The sequence below is a fragment of the Mytilus galloprovincialis genome, chromosome 9, assembly GCF_965363235.1.
Source record: "Mytilus galloprovincialis chromosome 9, xbMytGall1.hap1.1, whole genome shotgun sequence".
Lineage (NCBI taxonomy): Eukaryota > Metazoa > Mollusca > Bivalvia > Mytilida > Mytilidae > Mytilus > Mytilus galloprovincialis.
In genome coordinates this window covers 32575374-32591374 of record NC_134846.1, presented here as the reverse complement: position 1 = coordinate 32591374, position 16001 = coordinate 32575374, and positions in this window count along the sequence as shown.

Genomic DNA, 16001 nt, shown 5'->3' with positions numbered 1-16001 from the left:
TCATGTAAGTCTTATACAAATTATTTTGTTCTAAAACAAATAGTGAAGTGTTGGACTGAAAATTGAACAAGATAATAAAAAGTATTACTATTCGAATACCACAATGCTTCAATTTGTTTTATAATAAGAGTAATGTATACATAGTACCCATATTGCCTACTAGTGGTTATAGTTTCAAAGTTTGAAGGTACTAAAGCTACTGTGCGTTATATTTTCAGAAGGTGCATTTAGTTTAATCACGTTCTTTTTCTTGTTTACATATGTCCAACCTAGTTGTAACAGTTTTGTTTTCCAATTATTTTGTATGCCTGGCTTTCGATGATGGGAATTTGTATGCTCAACCTGCGATAGTAGAGGGGCATTTTATTTTCTGGTCTGTGTGTCCGTTTGTTCGTCCGTCTGTTCGTCTGTTTGTCCGTTCGTCCGTTCGTCCCTATTCATAAGCGTTTGGTTAAGGTAGTTTTTGGTGAAGTTGAAGTCCAATCAACTTTAAACTTAGTACACATGTTACTCCTGATATGATCTTTCTAATTTTAATGCCAAATTAAAGATTTTACCCCAATTTAACGGTCCATGGAATATAGAAATTAATAGTGTGAGTGGGTCATTCGAACACTATTCCCACATTCTTGTGTAAATCTATATTTGATTGAACTTTAACTAATTTTTGTTATGATATGCATTCTGTATAAAGCAATTTTGTCATGTATAATTACCTTGGTTTGTGTCTATAAACTTTAACATTATAATGCAGATCCATACTCTGGGCATTCATCTTATCATTAACTGTACTATAAAAAGTGATATGAATATATTTCATTGTGACGTATAACAATTTTAATAAGCGTTCTTTGGATTCCATAAGCATCAGGAATTTTAAGTCTGAAAATAAAGATGTTTTTTTGTCCTGGATTGCCTACATTTTGAACACAATTAATTTCTCGCATGCCTAACCAAAAATATATTGAATAGATGTGTAATGTGTATACTATGAAAACTGTTTGGGGTCTTTCTATGCTGTAGAAAAAAAATACATATGTCGTGCTTGCGAGTTACTTATTCGAGGCCACGAAATACTTATGCGTGGCCATGTGTTCCTAATTCGTGGTCACGAGATACTAGTTCGTGACCATCAGTTACTTATTAGTGGACATCGATCACTTATCTGTGACCACGACTTACTTTACCGTGGATGCGAGTTAATTAAATGTAGCAACGAGATGAATCATTCAGTCATTGCCGCGTTTTTTGTCGTGACCATGACTTATTAATTCCTGGTAACGAATAAGTGATTGGAGGCGACAATTTAGTAAGTCATGGCCACTGATAAGTAACTCGTGGCCTCAAAGTAGTAACAGTAACTTGAATTGTTGCCACAAATAAGTAACTCGTGAACACAAGTAAAGCCCTTTAATGTTGCGTAGCCATGACCTTGTTAATCGTTGTTACGGCTGAGCAAATCGTGACCAAAACCTAGTGACTCGTAGCCACGTGACATGTCTTTATGCATTTACTCATAAATATACCATGTTGGTTTATAACATGTATTTCTATAGTAAAATTAAACCCGCTTCGGTTGAGACTCATACACTATAATGCATCACACAAAAAGCTCAAAACCAGGTAGGCCATACAGTGAAGTTTCATTTTACTCAAAGAAGTTTATTTTGACCGAATTGGCTTAGAGAACTAATGATCGACTGACCCTTCCATAGCAACTGATGTGCCCCGGTTCAGGGGGCGAAAAAGAGTTGTGTTAGTTGAATATTGTGACAAATTGTTTGCTAAGCAATAAATAAAAAAAAATCTGTCAGCTTACAAAAGGTATAAGACATAAATTCAGAAAATAACCATCAGTTTTTTAACAATGTTTAATCATACCTGATAACCCAAGTACTTGTATTTTTATTTGGTTTGTAACATCCATCTTCACAAATATTCCAGCCATCATTCATAGTGCCATGTCGTCTTCGTTTTGCACAAAATGCTTGAATCGTCGAAGTTATTCTATAAAAGTAATGTAACCAAAGAAAGATCTTACTGGTGATTTTAAAATTTAGTCGATATATGAATAGCAAAACAAACATGGAAACGCTTTTTCATATCAAAAGGTAGCTGCATAAACTGTTGAATATTTGGCTGGTGATAACATCAGTTAATAAACTTCAGGGATTGTAAATAAACTCATCATAGATATCAGGTTTCCAAATTTGTACTCTAGACACACGTTTCGTCAACAAAAGACTCACAAGTGACGCATGAGTTAAAAAGGCCAAATAAAGTTCGAAGTTCAAAGCTTTTAAATAGAAGTTCAGTTTACCTTCAAGAATTCCAGATACCATTTGCAAAATCTGGATGCTCTATTTTGCAAATAGTTTTATAAAGAAACGTTTTGATTGTTTCAAACACGTTTCATCTATAGTAATTTATTCCGTATGTTTTTGTGTGTGTGCATGAGTGGATTTAGATGTGTATGTATGCGTGACTCTGACGGTTAAGATGAGATGGCTGTTGGTGGTGGTTGTGTTTTTCATTTGTCTTTCTTTTATTAGTGAAGTTAATTTAATAATTCATCATGCACATAGCGTTCAAAAAGACTGATTTAATAACACCTGTGGTATAAACAGTCCACAACATAAATTGGCAAGGCTTCCAAAATGTTGTCTGGTGGAATAATAAAATATCCTTCACTGTTTTTGAATTGCTCAATCTGAAATCCAGAAAAACAGAGAAACATATATTTATAGTTTGTATACTAGAGTTGATTAATTGTGTCTGTGACTGAATCTTATGATCCCTTACGATAGATAATTCAGCGTGTACTAAAGCAATTTAGTTTTCATGCATAATATATATTGTACTGTGTTACAACTCTCTATTCTACTGACTAGGAAAGTTATTAATAGGCCACCAAAAGCTTCATTTTGTTCAGTCAATGTGTCCGATTGGTCTAAAGCGCTGTGCGGGAGGTGTTGTCTCGATATGTCAATAGCATGAGTTCGAATCTCGGCGAGGGAACAACAAAAAAAGCTTCTTGATATTTGCAGATTTAACATGGTTGTGCTGATATCTAGAGTAATTATACATATAACTACTCGTAATATCAACACATCAATGCTTAATCTGCAAACCTTCAATATACATATAAACATGTAGTTATCTCAGTGGCACTCATACCACATCTTCTTATATCTATATATTACTGCTGTGCATCTAATAAAATAGATTACGGAAATTGACATTTCTTTATATATTATTATTATTCATCCAAAGAGTATTGTAAAGGGAGATCGATCCTGAAATATAAGTACCTAAACAAAATCAATGTACAATATTTGAGCTTGTCATATTTTTATTAATACATACAGTATATGTCATACTTCTTTACTGTACTCGTTATTTATTATTATTTGTTAAAATAAATCACGTATTATTTTGAATCAGCGTTTTGTGGACATTATTTCCATCATAGAACACCACTTTCAGTGATGCATGCATGCTACCGTAAAAAAAAAGCTTTTCAAGAAAAATCTATATATTAAAATCAGACATTTCAGATAATAAAAGCAGTAAATGTATTATTTTTTCGATTTTCAAATATATAATAGTTCACCGATCAGGAGTTGTAAGCAACATTTTTCAAAATTCTGTGACATATTAAAAACAAGATGTGATATAGATTATTTACTGTCACTTGACCTTTAAAATGCAATGACGTCATAAGCTGTGTGAGAATAATATGAACTTATTCAATGGTAAAAGTGGTTGTGACTGTAGGTTGGACCGTTAGTGTTCATAGCAAGACTTTTTAGTCCACAATGATGAAAAGTGCACAATTGGTTTCCATTAGAATACCTACAACACAATAAATTGTATTGCCAAACAACAGTTGCTATTCGGTATATCGAGAAAAATGATCGGATCGTGAAAGATTACTCAACGGTGGTCAAGCATTGCGATCAGTTCATGAAAGATCTTGTATCGAATCGTGAAGGTAATTAACTCAAATTCGACTTCAAAATCTGTTGGAAAAATATGCTAATTTTTAAAACGCTGAACAAATCCGACAAAAAATATGCTGTTTAAAAGATACATCTTCGTATATAACACTGTGCAATAAGATAAAGAAAGCATGCAACTTAACGAGAAAACACCAAAGGCGCAAAACAAGTCTATGAGATTCATAAAAGAAGTGTTAAATTTTGTCACATTTCAATGTATAATGATTTATTTGAAACTGAATCGTTAGTGCATTAGATAGCACAGAATTTTGTTTTCTTGAAACCGTTCATTTTGTTTTTGAAAACATTGAATTTTGTTGATTGTGAAAGATTGGGCCCTTTCTTGATCGTAAAAGACAATGTGTGACCAGACGGACGCAATACGTTTTTACCAGTTACACTTAAGGACATTGGCGCTTTGAAAACTATGAAATAAAATGACAATTTATTTGCGCTTCTACCATAGATGTATACCTGTTATCTTTAGAAAACTAGCCAAAGTCATAGAAAAATGTTCAGATATATTATGTTGAATAAATTGAGAAAATCAGAAAATATTTACGGAAATTCGAGACATAATATAAACTAGAATGTGTCCATAGTACAGAGACTTCCTACTCACACTACCATTTTTTATGTTGAGTGTACCGTAGAATTGGGATCAAAACTTTAGTTTTACCATTAGAAAGATCATATCATAGGGAACATGTGTACTAAGTTTCAAGTTGAATGGACTTCAAACTCATCAAAAACTACACCTTGAACAAAAACTTTAACCTCAAGGGGTCATTTGTTTGCATGAATAGACCAAGAAACTGCAAAACCATAGTTTATCTCAGATTGTTTCAATTTGTGGAGACGGCTGCTCCTACGGACGTTTAGAGAGTCATGGTTGTTATAAAGAATGTTATAAAGAATATACGCCCTTCACCCTCTTTCAGGGATGTCGTTATCATTTGGCAGAATCCTGATGGTGAAAGTTCATAATTTTAGCTGTGTATAAATGTTTGAATGTTTTAAGGGTTTTCATATTTTGCATGTTACATTGGTAAAGCGCAAGTATCTTCCTTTTCATACCGTTAATGTCTTAAAAACATTAATCGTAGATGTCCATTAAAAGAGTGCAAATGTTTTATCTTTTACAAAGTGATATAATTGCAACTAGTGTGTAAATAGACATTTATTAAATGCTTTCGTTTTCTTACATCTTTTTTTATGCAACACGTTTCATTCAAGTAAACTCACCATATGTACAAGGATCGACATTTTTTATTTACGCCAGACGCGCGTTTTGTCAACAAAAGACTAATCATTGACGCTCGAATAAAAAAGTTATTACTATAACTAAAATGTGTCTAAATAAAAAAAAATCTAAAGGGTAAAAAGACTTTCAAGTGCATGTTTTTTCTTTCACGATATCTTTTTTCTCAATATACAGAAAGACATCCTTGAAAACGTTCACGAATCAATGGCAGATCCAGAAATTTTCACAAGGGAGGCACTGACTGCCTTAAGAGGGGCGCTCGAGTCATGCTTCAGTGATTTTCTATATAATTAACACAATCAGTTGGATCAGCTTATGTAAATGTCTAATTGTTCAGCTACATAAAAATATATACTATGCAATTGTCGATTGTTTAAATGGGCACTAGCTACGTCATATCGATAGTTAATTATAGATGGCGTCTACACTAAAATACACACGAAAATCTGATATATATTACATAGTTTATGCATTGTTAACTGTTATTTTTTTACTTTTGGTAATTTGGATATGTGTTTTAGTATGTTATAAATTAAATATGGAGAATTTGAGTCAAATCGGTGAACATGATTTTGACAGCTAGTGCCTCATTTGTTTGCTAACAACTTACGGTTTCTATGCAGTTTATATCGTTCCTTGGTTTAAATCCTCTTGTAACGTTATTTGGATGTAGTTTTTCTCTCTGCAAAAATGATTTTTTTAAGATAAATTATGGAAGGCATAGTAGGTTTTTGGAATTATTTACTTCTCTTGTACAATTTAGATTCACGTTTTGCTAATGTAATTATTTCTGTTGATTCTATGCAAATACAAAATTAAATAGAAATACCAAGACAGTAGCCATCTTAAATGTGACCAAAGAATGCGTATTTTTCAACTGTAAAGTCATGACAAATATTATTTATTATTACTATTATAAGCAGTAGTAGTAGTAGTAGTAGTGGTATTACCAATGTTATTTCAACTGATCGGGCGGAGCTTACGTTTTCATTTGCATAACATGCATTAAGGACAGTCTACTTGAAGATGTGTGTGATTAGGATGATTGCCGTTATAATTATTACTGATTTCTAATCACCTATCAGTGTCATCAAAGAAATGTACAAAAGAATGACTGGACACTTCATAGATGCGTTTATCCTAAAACACCTATCTATAGATGGACTGGTTTTTTATGAGCGAACCGGTTAAACTCCGCCCAGTAAAGTGAAATAAATCGAGTAATAGTAGTACAAGTAATAATAGTTATATATATATCAATAGATATAATTATAAATTTTTGTACAGAGGAGCGAAGAATTTTAAACAGTTACTGTTACTGTGGCGTACCTGTAAAGATTGTTCCATTTTGTAAGTGTCATAATAACGTGTAAACATTTTTGGAAGAACCACCGTAAGCATTATGACAGTCACAAAAAGAATAGATGTTTTCAAAGTTCGGTTCCTGAATGACTCCATGTCCTGCAATTATAAATGCATTTAAAACGCGAAGTTGAATATTCCAATGATATACAAATTAGAAGGAATATTTAAAAAAAAAGTGTGAGTTGTTACATTTTCTGTTGATAGATGTATAAAATAAGACGAAGTGCAACAAAATGTATGTAAATACACAACAAAGACTGCACGCTGAAAGTATTGAACATGCAATACATATGAAAATAAGACATGATTTCCAAAGTGCCAACTCTCCACCAGAGATAAATGACATAGAAGTTAACAGCTACAATTTATGGGTCACTGTACGGACTTCAACAATGAACAAAACCCAAACCGCATATGAAATGAAAAATACAAAATAATTCAGACGAGAAACCGTACGACCTGATTAATGTACAGACAATGAACGATATATAAAAAAAATATACAGCATCAACAACAACCACTGTATTACAGGCTCTTGGGACAGGTGTTTACAGAATGAGGCACGGTTAAACTAGTTTGTTGGCGCCAGACAACACCCCCCTCCCCCACACCCCTCCCCCTCGCCCCTCCTTCTTACCTGGGACAGAGTCGAACAGTACAATAGAAATGTAGCAACACGCTATACAAATCAGTTGAAAAGGACTTATTTCCTCAAATCGATACAAAGCAGAAATAAGTCTCAAATATCCAGTACATAAACTCATCATAGATACCAGATCTACGCCAGACGCGAGTTTCGTCTTCAAAAGACTCATCAGTGACGCTCCAATAAAAAATGTTAAAAATGCCAAATAAAGTACAAAGTTGCATTTTAGTTGAAACAATTGTTAATATACATTTCGATATGCATGTAATGGATATCTCGTGTTTAATGTGAACAAGTATTTTCACGAAGATCCTCCGTGGACTATTTTTTACGGCATGCATCATTACAAATTCATAAATTTTCCTTGTCAAATGTGCCAGTACAAATAAATGACATATTACTTAAACTGTGATATCCAGACCGGCCTGGACCCCAGAAAAATATTTAAGTGGCGAATAGCCTCGGGCAATACCTCTGAAATGAGCTAGGTCTTGTTCGGAAGTTTGTCGTAGTGATATGCCGAGGAGTATCGAGTGTGTGGTTTATCGCCGGGAAAATACGTATATGGGCAACTTTGAACCTATGTGGTGTCCAGATGGGCCCGTATCCCATAAAGATAATTAAGCGGTGAATAGGCTCGGTCAATATTTTTAAAATGAACTAGGTCTGGTTCGGAAATGAAGGACTAGGTCAATAACTGATCGGTTTTTATTCTGTTTTAATGATAACAAAAAAAAAAACAGAATAAAAAAAGACTTAATTTTCAACGTGCTTTGAAGATTTTTCAAAAATAAATGACTTGATCTTTCCTATATTTTGTGTCTAATTTTCAAATTTAAAGTCGAATTTTGGTGTCAAGTTCGTGAAATCAGAAAACCTCCCCAAACCTTTGAAACCTCCAAAGAGGGAGACATCCCTCTTAGCTATGACAGTTGAGGTGGAGACTTTGCACGAACGACATTTTCAAGTTGTTCTAGTACTTCCATATTGCAAATTCCAAATAACTCTAATAAAAGATGGTTACTAAGTAACTGTTTATGTTTATAATTGTGCCATCTGTTCTAAAATTGGTGCTTTCGGTAATAGATTAACGAAAGATGCAAATAAAAATAACCGTTTTAAGGGGATATAAATCTTAAAGAGGATGATGAAATCATACGCAGCATCGTCTGGTTAAATTTCATGATAATATCTAACTATTGTTTAAATAAGGTCATGATATCTTCAGAAACAACGAGGAGCTATGTCGAAAACTAATTATAAAAGGGAGATAACTTTTTTTTATGGGGATAATAAAATCGTACACAGCCTATTCTGGGAATACTTAAGGATGCAGGCTACCGATGGTCCATATTGGGTAATGATAAGTTCAATAGAAACGTGGAAGGCCACGTCAAAACAAAATGGTGAAGACAAAAAGAAAACAAAAAAAAACCCGAATTAATCAGGTCTTATCTAGCTGTCATTAATTTCGATTTACTCTCACATCTATATTTAGTGTTGTTTTTTTTTTTTTTGTTATTGGAATGTATATAAAAGTACCCGTGCATGCCCACTTTGAGTTTTTGTTTGATATATTTCTTGTATTCATTTGAAAAGTTAAGCCATTTCAACTGATATAAAATGATATACATATATATTTATAATCCTTAAATGATTTTCCTATTAGGAAATACTTTAATATGCATATGATTGGTCGAGAGGACTTCTGGTAGTTGTTCTTGACGTTATTTACTTTCCGATAGACGACGTTGACCGAACTTCTTTTTGTAACCAATGTAAACAAGATGGCGGCAATAAAAAAACAATAAAGGGTGGACGTTTTTGTCCACTTTGCGTTAATCGTTTTATTAAATAATAACCATAAAACATCTGTTTGAATTATAATAACAGTTTTTGTAGTTTATATTTTATCAGAAAGCAAAGTTCATTGAAACTTATTTATGCGTTAACCAACAAATATACGCATGCGCCAGGTCTATGCAATTTGTACTATATACAATATATGTGTGTAAGAGGTTACAAGTGTGGACAAAAGACTTTATCTCCAATTTTAAAGAATTAAACGACCTTTTAAAGAAATTTATTTCGTGTTTATTCTTTAGTTTTCTATGTTGTGTTATATATAAAAAGAAGATGTGGTATGATTGCCAATGAGACAACTATCCACAAAAGACCAAAATGACACAGACATTAACAACTATAGGTCACCGTACGGCCTTCAACAATGAGCAAAGCCCATACAGCATAGTCAGCTATAAAAGGCCCCGATAAGACAATGTAAAACAATTCAAACAAGAAAACTAACGGCCTTATTTATTTAAAAAATGAACGAAAAGCAAATATGTAACACATAAACAAACGACAACCACTGAATATACAGGCTCCTGACTTGGGACAGGCACATACATAAATTATGTTTGCTGTTGTTTGTTTGGCGTTTTCATTTTTAGCCATGGCGTTGTCAGTTTGTTTTAGATTTATGAGTTTGACTGTCCCTTTGGTATCTTTCGTCCCTCATTTATTGGTGTATAGACTAGACCAAGTTGCTCACAAACATATCTGTTTATGAGTGAATTGGTCGAGTTTATACACCAATATATTCCTTTAAAAAGGCGTTTAATCCCATAAAAGATTGATATCATGTGGTTCTGTTAAATCACTCTCCAAAGTTATGGGAAGGTTTTGGCATCCACTTACATTTAACCCTGCCAAACTCTGTACATGTATGTGCCTGTCCTAAGTCGGAAGCAGCCTGTAATATGGTGGTTGCTGTGTTACATTTTTTCATTTTTCATTTTTATTTTGATCATAAATTGGGCCGTTAGTTTTCTCGTTTTCATTGCTATATACTAGTTATTTCGGGGTATTTTAAAGCTGACTATATATATGTGGTATGGGATTTGCTTATTGTTGAAGGCCGTAAGGTGACCTATAATTGATTATTGCTGTAGCATTTTGGTCTTTAGTGGATAGTTTTGTCATTGACAAACATGCCACATCTTGATTTTTTTTATATTTAAAAACCACGTAGGAGAATAACCATAAGAACCACTTCATCTATTTCAAATAAGTTCTAAATAACCTCTTATTATCATCATCCTTACCTTAGATCCCGCCTGCCAAATAAGAAAAATGATCCAGACTTAGAATCACAAAAAAGGACATAACACATAACATTCAAATGCTTCTATGTATAATGTCTATCAAAATTATTAATCATACTGTAGAAACATTAATTTTCGTGGGGTTAAAATTTCGTGGTTTTGTCTCTCTGTAAGATTTCATGGGGATTTAATTTCGTGGTTTCCTTAAACTGGAAGAGGTTTTATATGGAAGTTAAATTTTCGTGGGGGTTTTAATTTCGTGGCTATATTCTTTCCACGAAATAAACTAAATCTTCCACGAAAATTTCTGCTTTTAAATGTGTTTGATCTTCACACCACGTGTTCGCAGATGTTTTACTAAGCTATGATGCGTTAAAAGTGAACAAATAATCAATTTAACGTCTGAAATGTGTTACATTTGAATTTTTAACAAAAACGATATTCGATAGGAAAATTATTATTTTTCTGGAAAAACTTCCAAAGGTCTGTTGTATCCAAACTCGTTCACTGATCTTCACTATGCGCGTGTCTGTAGTGACTTTTTGAGTTTCAATATTCGTAATATATCTATTGCTGTAAAAATCATTAATGTCAGGTACACTACAGCTCGGTTGGATTTTGCTTTGTTCACCGGCCCACCATGGGAGTGGGCACCGGGTGAGCAAAATTTCTACCTTGTTCACTCTGCCAACCTGTAGGAGTGGGCATTCAATTTCTTTTGTTTCATCTAAAGACTTGCAAGTACAATCATTTGAAAAAAAGCAGATAAGCATTTATAATCAATATTTTTACAAAAACGAGATTATAGCTAGAGTGGGCACGGGTGGACTGTCCACGTTGGGCAGGTGGGAAAAGCAAAATCCACACAGACTGTTGTGTATCTAGTTTATATAAATTACTTTAAACCTTTTCTAATTTCTTACAAAGATACATAAACTCGATTTGCAAGTCTTGCTGTACCTGTTGAAAACAAATTCGATCCAAACGAAATATCACATTATAATTTTCACGATAATGCTGCTTGCTGAACCCATAATATAAGAAAACATTAATGTGTCCACATTACACGGATGCACAACTGAATTATCAGTTTCTGTGTTCAGTTGACCGTGAAATTGGGGTCAAAAATCTAAACAATTATTTAAATATAAGACAGTCATATAGGAGACATGGGAACTGTTTTTCAAGTTGATTGGACTTCAATTTCATCAAAAACTACCTTGACCAAAAACTTTAACCGAAAACTTTAACATGAAACTCGCACTATCATTTTCTATGTGCATTAGACCGTGAAATTGGGATTAAAAAATCTAATAAGTTATCTTAATTAGAAAGATCATATCAAAGGTAACATGTGTACTAAGTTTAAAGTTGAAATCTTCAACTTCATCAAAAACTACCTTGACCAAAATTGTTTACCTAAAGTGGGACAGACAGACAAGAAAACGTATCTAACATAGTTGGGGCATAAAAATAAACTTCCTATATTGCAAACTTTCCATGTACAACAAACGCAAAACGAACCTATTACCAGTTTTATAAAAAAAAAAGCAATGACATCAACATAGAGGGTATTTGGGTAATTACTACCAAAGGTTGCACATTCTTGTTAACAGACGACACCACAATTGGGTTAATGTTAACATTCAGTACTCAAAACAGTCTAACACATCAGCACAAACTGATATTTTAAACTAGTAAGGTAAAGGTACATTTAACTCCAGTCAAAGCCGGAGTTTTACTTCCAGCCAATATCGAACTAGTTTACACAACAGTCAACAACAGGTTGGACGAGCTTAAGGACAAAAACCTCAACCAGGAAGTCACACCTGTAAAGTTTGGTGATTAGATCAATAAACTTTGATAAACTTATATGTTTATAGTATTACATCCATTATCACTTAACTAGTATATATTTTTTGTTTAGGGTCCAGTTGAAGTATGCCTCCGGGTGAAAATGAAGACCTATTTGTGGCTATCTGTTGCTGTTTGCTCCTTAGTCGGGTTGTTTTCTCTTTGAAACATTCCCCATTTTCATACTATTTTCAGTTAACTTATAATGCTTATGCTACAATGTGTGATTTATTAAAGCAGGGCCGTAACTACATTGAGGCAAATGAGGCAAATGCCTCATGTTTTAAATTAAAAAAAAAAAAAAAAAAAAAGAAACTAAAACAAAAGATTGTCTTCATATGATTGTCTTCATATCAAATTGTTTTCACTGAAAGTGTCTTGCAAGAAGCAAATTCTCTTCACTCTCACATGTCGCCCCTGCATATTTTTCGTAATCCATGTTTCTATTTTACTTTTGGTTTTCAGAGTTGATGGTCTATTGCTTGTATTTCTGTGTCCCGGGTTTGTCTTTATTTATTGTCCTTAATGACTAGTCTGAGTGTTGATTTTCATTTGTAAACGTGTCACAGTGTTTAATAGTGTTGCATGTCCACCTATGTCCAGGCATTATGCGAGAAAATATTTTAAGAATATACGATGCTACTGGACACAGAAAAAAGTGGTCGTTTCTGCATGGAGAATTGAACTTGATATCAAAAAATACGAAACTGCCTTTCTTGTACATACCCCATTTTTCCTAGTATGGATTGCAAAGTTAGGTATTTTCTGTAGGTGATATATGCACAGAAATGATAAATACAGTATGTATTATAAATATAGAAAATTGAATATCTTAACAACAAAATTAAAAAAAAATAACTATCATATATCCAAGCGCCTGTGGGTAAAACTAGATAGCTGACATGGTTTAAATTAAAGTAAGACCACCAATTTCCCGGTATCAAATCATTTGCTGAAAAAAAAATCAATGTATTGCCATATGACCTTTTATATTCAAGGGTTAAATTTGCATTAATTCGTGTTCAGACCCTTTAACAGAAAATAAAGGAATATGAAGTACACGTGCACGGGAGCTAATCGCACACAATGTCAATGTATAGAATACAAATGATCAATGGTCAAAGTATTTATTCCTGTTCTTCCAAAATCTCCTTTGTGTCTAGGGTTATGCTTAACAGAGTAATTATATTCATGAGTAATGCAATTGCACTGCTAAACTTTAAAGTCTTTTAAAAATAACAATAAATCTATGTTTTTGCTTTGAGACTAGAATATTGTCGAAAAAATAGCTAAAAATGATTTGCGTATCTATTTAAAAAAGAGCCCGGGAAATGCTCAGAATGCACGATTTTGCGTTATTTTTTCTCAGAGCTTCTTGGGGTCTTGAGCGGCCCCAGACCCCTCGCAAATGTTTTTAGCCTCGCTACGCTCGGCGAATCTGATATTTTGCCTCAGTATTAAAAGGGGCTAGTTACGGCCCTGTAAAGTGTTGTTAACTTGTATTGTTTGTTTCAAAGTAATGCTTGCTTTATCAGTGTTATATAAAGATGGGAACTGAGGGACATTTCCTGCTTAAATATCCGCTTTATGGCGATTTAAGGAAAGAACTTTATAATTATATAAAAAGTGAAGATGAGAATAGTTATCAAAGGTACCAGGATTCTAATTTAAGACGCCAGACGCGCGTTTCGTCTACATTAGACTCATTAGTGACGCTTATATCAAAATATTTATAAAGCCAATCATGAACAAAGTTGACGAGCATTGAGGATCCAAAATTCAAAAAAGTTGTGCCAAATACGGCTAAGGTAATTTTTAACATGAGAATCGTGAGAAACTGTATTTTGTGTGGGGTGCTTTTTCAGAATCTAAAAGACTATGGTAATCTAATTGTGCGTACACCAAAATGAAAATAACGTTACTTCATTGGTTGAATTTCTATTGTTTATCACGTTTTAAACCAATCACAACGTTTAGGTGTACGTTTTTCGAAATATAACCAAGAATGCATTAGATTCTGAAACAGCGAATTGCAACCCGTTAATGTTAGGTACAAATGTGGCAAAACTGAAAATCTATTTAAGACAGAATAAGAGATGTTTGTTTTTTATATCAATAATGATTAGACTGTAAAGCATTCGTATCTTTTTTATCAGTTTTATAAAATCCTTTAATGTTTGGGGAATGTTTACTTTTAGTCTCTCGTAATTCTTTTAAGAATGGAATTACCGTCTATAATTTATGCTTTTATGCTATATGTAAATATTGAATTTTGTATAATAATGGTGAGACATCAATATCGATCCATCTATAAAACAAATTAAATAAAATTTACTCTATTTATTTCCATTTCTTTCATATTTATCTAAATTAAAAACACACAATTTTCTACTAGTATTACATATATATCCAACTCATTGGCTCTCGTAACACATCTTCTTTATATATTGAACAATACAACGCAAAATTGAATATACGACTGCTTTTGCAGTGTTTGGTACAGGTTGACTGTCACTAGGCACAACAGTTCAACATAGAACAATATGGATAAAACCATTCAGCTCTTTTTGTCCGAAAACACAGTCAAACATCCAAACATGCATTGTACTATCAACACTGATCTGTGTCCACACTTGTTTTTATTTTAAAAAAAATAATCAATCAAAGCAAGATCTATTAATTATTTGGACAGAACAGACAACACTGATTATTTTGCATTCGCAGGTATTGTAGTGTAGGAAAATTACAGAATCAAAATCAAAATGAACAATTTATTTAACAGTTAACGGATGAACATTGTGAAGGACCTGATGCATTTAGGTTTCTTTGATTAGAAGTTCTGAAATAATTAGGTCTTCTCATCTTTCCGTGGAAAATAAAACCAAAGTTTTTGTAGAAAATCAAGATTTTTGTTAAAAGATTTTAAACATTGATTACTCACTTGTACAAATGATGTTATATGACATCTCATATAACCTCATTGCTTGTAAATACCCAAGAAAAAAATCTGATCAATTAAAAGTTGATTAAACATGGTTGTAGAGTAAAATCATTTGTTTGTGCAAATTTTTCTCCTATTCCCACTTTTTATAAATCTGGTATGAAATGTTCAAATTTGAATTATAGGAATAGGGGGAATGAACCTTAAAGTGTATCCGCATCGTAACTCAACTTCTGTGCTCGATAAGCAATATCACCGTAAAATTATAATGCGCTATTTCATTTGAAACAAAGGTACAGCCAGACTTTCAAATCAAATCTATGTATCTTTATAAGAAATCAGAAAATATTTTAAGCCATTTGTGTAAACTAGATACCTGACATAATGATTTAACATTAATAAATATATTACGCTTATTTCAACCCAAATAACTACTTGGAATAAACAGACCTTTCAAAATTTTCCAGGAAATATAAATTTTCCTATTGAATATTTGTAACATGTTAAAAAGACAAATGAAACACATTTCAGCCGTTAAATTGATTATTCACTTTTAACGTTTTAACGCATCTCGTAATTACATGACACAGCATGGTGAAACATCTGTGAACACGTGGTGTAAAGATACAATAATTTATATTATTATGTATATGTTTAATTTTGATAGAAATTATCCACAAAGAAGCATTTAAATGTTATGCGTCGTAATCTTTTAATAAAATTGAAGATAAATTAATCCCTTTTGTGATTCTGAGTCTGGATCGATTTTTTCGGATTTGGTAGGCTGGATTTGAGGTTAGTATGATGATATTAAGAGGTTATT